The sequence below is a fragment of the Vicia villosa genome, unplaced genomic scaffold (genome assembly GCF_029867415.1).
Source record: "Vicia villosa cultivar HV-30 ecotype Madison, WI unplaced genomic scaffold, Vvil1.0 ctg.001471F_1_1, whole genome shotgun sequence".
NCBI lineage: Eukaryota > Viridiplantae > Streptophyta > Magnoliopsida > Fabales > Fabaceae > Vicia > Vicia villosa.
Window position 1 is genome coordinate 74,209 of NW_026705630.1, and position 6,000 is coordinate 80,208.

Sequence of the window (6,000 nt, forward strand, 5' to 3'; positions counted from 1 at the left end):
ATTGTAAGCAAGGGAGTACAAAAAGGAAATTCTTTAAACTCTGTATTCAAAGAGGTACAAGAAGAAGAGAGAAAACTTTGATAGGAATATGGAAAGAGGATGAAGAAATGAGCAGAACACCAAGGCTTATATAGAGGACGTTGGCCATAAAAGAGTGATTATTCTTTAAATTCTGATTGGACCGAAAGTGGTTTCCCCGAGGGAAAATAGGGAGTCCACCGTTTCTGGCCTTGGAAGTTGGAGTGTAATCATTTTAGAAACTGATACACGCACGTCTTAAGTAGATGTTTTGGAAAAGTGATGTCATCATTTAATGATGGTTGCGGCTAGTGGAGTAGAAACGTCAAATCTAGGCTTAAGAGGCTGCGAAGAGTAATCATGTCACGTGGATACACTATCGAGGTCATTATGGTAGTGGGAAAATAAATTTTAGCAATTTAAGAGTTGTTAAAATGTTATTTTTTGTGACATTTGCAGAATATAGTATATGGATAATTGAAAGGTAAATTGTGCATACATTCCTTGGCTAGTTTGGTTACAAAAATAAGACAAAATACGAAACGCAAAAGATGTTACAAGGATTAGAAAAATTAATTAAAGTCCTTAGGGAGATTATCCTTCATCTTGGAATATTGGGAGGCCCACAACGTCAGACGGCGTTCGATTAGTGCTTGTTGTATTTTCAGCTCCTCGATTTCTGGCACTAACTTCTGTACCGTCTCGAGATGTCGAATCCCCGACTGCGCCACTTCATTCAACTCATTCTGATGGGATTGTTTGATTTCCTCTTGGAGAGACTTGGCAGTTTTTATCTTCTCCTCGAGGCGTTTAATTTTTTGCTCCCAGGATTTGATGTTTGTTTCACAAGTTTCATATTCCTCTTGACGCTTTGCATGCTCAAGCTCAAGGGTGCCAGCTCTGGTTGTTGCGACATTAGCAGCCTTCCACGAAGAACTATGAGAAGTCATTTTCGCATTGAGTTTTTCATCAACATCTCGCTTGCGGAGGTTATCAGCTTGAAGTTGATCCATAAGAGAACTTAGCGAGACAATCACTTCGGATACTTCGTCAGAAACTTGGAGTAAATCCACCTTCTTCAAAAGATTGTTCAAACCAAAACAGTTGGTGGAATCCTTACGTAGAACTTCGATTAAGCTTAAAAGCCACTTCATAACGTAGTTCAGGTCGAACATACGTGGGCAATTTTAACTTATCCAGTTTAGCAGAAAACTTTTCACGTAAAGTGACCGCAGCTTCACGAATGGTCCGACTAAGGTCATCAGGCCTGTAGATAGTTTCAAAGAATTTTTGAAAGGCTTGGATTTCTTTAATATGAGTCGAAGTACCTTTATGGAAGTTCGCCTGCACATCAGCAAAAGCTTCAGTTAGTTCTTGAGTAAGGCTCTCAGCATCGAAGATTTGTGTAGTATAATAATCTGTCCACCATTGATGAAAATCTATGGTAGAGTAGAAGGCAGGCTCGAAGGAGATGGGAGAGAGAGTTGTGATGCCAACATATTTGGAGATTTTGGATTCATATTCATCTTCAGCTAAATGCAGAGTGTGTAGACACATGTGATTCCTCTTGTCATACATGCATTTTGGTTTAAGCTGAACCAATCCAAATTGTCTCGATACCAGATTTGGTTGATAGCAAAGAAGACAACAATGACTTTTGGGGGATCGTAGTTGATGGTATAACAGTTTAGGAGTGAGGAAAGCCTCCCAAATAACCATAGATTCGGCTTGTTGGTCTGGAGTAGTTGCTGGGAATTCTCGGGTGAACCATTCGGGACCTACTTTTCTCTTTACAAATGGAGCCATAGAAGGACTGAACTGGTAACGTTTAGCGAACATCATCATGTACGCTTGGAAAGTTTCACGAAGCTTTCCTGATTCTTCTTTGGGAGTTAGGTAAGCTAGCCTAGTCCCTTCGATTGTCCGATTCTTGATTGCCGTCTCTTCATCCACAATACCTTTATATGGGAGATGTGCTTCGAAAGTGGCATTGAGCCATAGTTGCAATAACCAGAAGGGTCCATCAAAAAGGAGAGATCATGTCTTATAATTCTTGATGAGATCTGTTGCTTCATCAAGATTCTCATAAAGGAATCCTAGAATTAACTGGCTTAAGTTTAACTTCTTACCAGCATTTATCTGGTTAGCCATACAAAGATACCTCTTTGCCACTTGGATGAACCTAGAGCAAAAAACATATCTCGAAAGCCAGAGTGCTAGAAACGAGTGTGTTCTTCATCTGTGACTTCAGTAGACGTTTGGACATGGTATCTCTGGATAAAAGCAGTATAGGTGACTTTTACTTCGTTGAACTAGATAGTATCATTATCCATGAAGTTAGGATCGAAAACTTCCCCAGTTGGTCGAAGCCCTGTGATAGCGGCTATATCGAAGAGAGTGGGGGTAATCATTCCACAAGGAAGATGGAAGGTATTGTGAGAAGCATCCCAAAAATATATTGATGCTACTAACATGGTTTGGTTATATTCTAAGCCTGTTTTGGATAATTGAATTAGATCAGATATCCCTAATTCCTTCCAAAACGAAGCCTTTTTGCTTTCTACCTTTTTCAGCCAAGCATAATATAGGTCAGGATCCTCCGCTAAAGGGATTGATCTAAAGACTTTTAGGAAGTTGGTTGCATAATTCAACCTAATTTTCTCTAAAACTACAGTGGTTTTGTCATACCCCAAAATTTACCCGGTGCAATTCCCGTTCTAAATTACTAAGGGCATTAAAAATTAAGAGCCATAAGGTTTAATATACCTATTATTAAACTCGCTCTCTTATAAAAATGCCCGTATAAATTGGTGGAGGTGTGAACATCAAATATCTGAGGTCCAATTTATTTTGGCCCATTCTTTTCATTTAACCATTCTATTATCCTCTTATTTTTTATTATTTATTATTATTATTACTAAATATGTTATTATTATTAATATTAGAATTATTAGAACATTGATTGACATTATTGTTTTAAGTGTTATCATTAATTGATATAATCTGAATTATTATTAAGCTTTGGTAACTAATTAGTCTTTGGTTAGTTAATTAAGTAATCAAAAGTGGGGTTGTGGAGTTTTTTTGGTTAGTGTTTGTTATTGCGTTTCGGCCAAAAAGAAAAAAAAAACAAATGAAACCGGGCCACTGGTTTGGGCCACACACGGATCAGGAGTCGACCGGGTCAGAACCGACCCGGCCACTGTTCATCTCCTTCCTTCCTCAGAAACCCTAGGCGCCGTTTGCACCTCCCTCTCTGCCCAGCGCCGCTGCAGACAACAACCACAAACTCTAATCCCAATTCCGCCCAGGCCCAAGAGTGTTAACAATCTTCAATCAATCAAATAAACAAAAATCTTAAATTGAATCAATCAAACAACTCAATCTAATCTTAACAAATAAAGAAGATCAAATCTTTATTAATTTGAAACAGAAATTACATTGAATCTACTAACAAATTACAAGGAAAGCTGAAGCGAATCAAACCTAATCCCTAATTTCCTAATTAAGGACTAAAACCTAAGTATAAAGAGAAGAGGAAAGATTGAAGCGGGGATTTTTTGGGCTGGAAGAAAACAATAGCGCCGCCGCTCTTCCGCATCCATCTTCATCTCGATCGGCACCTGCGAAGCAAAGAGAAGGAGGAGGAGATTAGAGGCACAGATCCAGAAAGAACGAACTCAAGTTCACAAACGATTGAGGTAAACACCATCGATCACTTAGCTTAGGGTTTCGATTTGGACTGCGTGGTTGTTCTCGTTGTAATTTGCGTTTCTGGATTTGTGTGTTGGCTAGAGTTAGAATCCATTAGTTTGGTTGAAGGTTAGGTAGGATTCGAAGGGTTCTGGGTTGGGGAAGTTGAAGGTTTGAAGGTTCCGATGAACATTCACCGGAAAATTGGGGGTTACGGTGGTGTTAGGGGCGGGTTACGGTGGTCAGAGGATGTTTTCCTGGGTTTGTTTTGGGAGAGAGTTAAGAACATGAGGATGAGGGAGAGAACGAGAGAGATCCAAGAGAGAGAAGGGAGATTGAGAGAGAAAGGGTGAAGAAATGAATGGGATGTTTGGGGTTTTTGTGAGTTAGCTCTCCCCCCCACCGTCGGATGAATGCCTCGTGGCAAGACCATAGCCACTTGGCTGCTGCATCAGAACATGATTCTGTGCAAGCGCTTTATCACGCACCCTCAAACTCCAACGCATGCAGACCCTTAGATAACCACGTACAAAGATCCAACGTCCCTGATTCTGTACACACACCGTGGCCATACGCCCTCACCGTACCTGATCCAAACGGGCTAAACTTCTAATGGGCCTTAGCCCTTACTATTAACACACCCCAATAATTACTTCCCAAACACAAAATGCACCCCCCTTGCGCAAAAATAAAAATAAAACTAGTTAATTTCTATTTGATAACTTTAATAAATGTTTAATTGTTTTTTATTCAATTTTATTTTCTCCTCAAACCGACTAAATCGATTAGTCGTAGTAGACGAGAAATAATCTTTTTGATTATTTAATAATTTAATTAATTCTTACTAATTCTCTCCTCGACCCGACTAAATCTATTAGTCGCTTTAGACGAGAGATGAAAAATATTTAAAACTTAAAAACAATTAATTTGCTGCCCGCGATGATCGAATCTATCGTCTGAGTAACCAGCAATGCCCATCAATCTGTTAGCTATACTGATCGAATCTATCGATCACCGCATCTAACAGTGACATATCAAATCAGGGTTGTACGCCCAAATAAACATTCAAAATACACTAAACCACGATACTACGGATTTTCATCCATTCAACTACGATTTTCAAATCAAATTCAAAACAATTTCAAACAACTTCATCTCAAATTCAAATTCAAAGGCGTACAACCTTGTGCCCGAACTACGTTGACTCTGATTCTCCATAAGGAGATACGTAGGCACTTGGATAACCAAGGCGAGTCCCCCTCCCTAAAATCTCAATTTTTCCCCTATTCAATTCCTTAGCTATTAACCTTAACTTTTAGCCATAAAACTTGACCCTTAGATTCAAAGCCAATAGGAAAGGGTTGAGGGTGCCTAACACCTTCCCTCGACCTGATTATAATAACTTACCCCGATCTCTAAACTGCGTAGGGTTTCCTATTCGCCCTTCAGAATAGGTGGCGACTCTAAAAGTCTAAATTTTTAGGGCAGGTTGCTACAGCTGGCGACTCTGCTGGGGACAATCATCAATGGTGAATTATTATGCTCCTAAGGCTTGAGAGGGTTTAGGTTTTGGCAAACTTTTTAGGTTTTGGCGAACTTTTTTGGGGTTTGGCAAATTTGGCCAAAATTAGGGTTTGGTTTAGAATTTAGGTTTTCCTTAAATATTTAAATTTTTATTTATTTATTCATCTGCAATTTATTTATTTACGTTTAATTTAATTAAATATCTTTATATTTGTTATTTTATGGTATTCTGTTGGGATATTGTAAATTGCTGTTAAGCCTAAGCGTGGGAATTATAATAATGACCAGAGGGGAATTACATCGCCTACGAGTCTTATTATAATTCCACTCAGAGTGGGTTAGATATTCGGAAAGGTTTGATACGAGGCTCGACCTTGTTGAGGGCTGGACTGGGTATTTAGCTGATCTCTCTGGGAACCAACCCCTAAAATTCGAACCTCATGGACCAATGAGTCGTTCCAAAATCCAAAGAGACAAAAAGTCTCGGCGGTTACGAACAATCCCATGAGACCTTCTAGAACATTCCCGTGGGAAGGGTAGGCTCCTGAGCCGTTACGTCGAACCTATGAACCTAGGGCTTATGTGCTTATGTGTTTAACTGTACGCTTTCATTATTTCTTATATATATCTCATATAATTGTGGCATTAATCATGCATCATGTGCATTCTTGCATCGGGTCTTATAAAAAAAAAGGTGATAAAAAAAAAAGGGAGTTATTATATTTAACCAATGGATGTGGATAAGGCATAAACACGCATAAAACA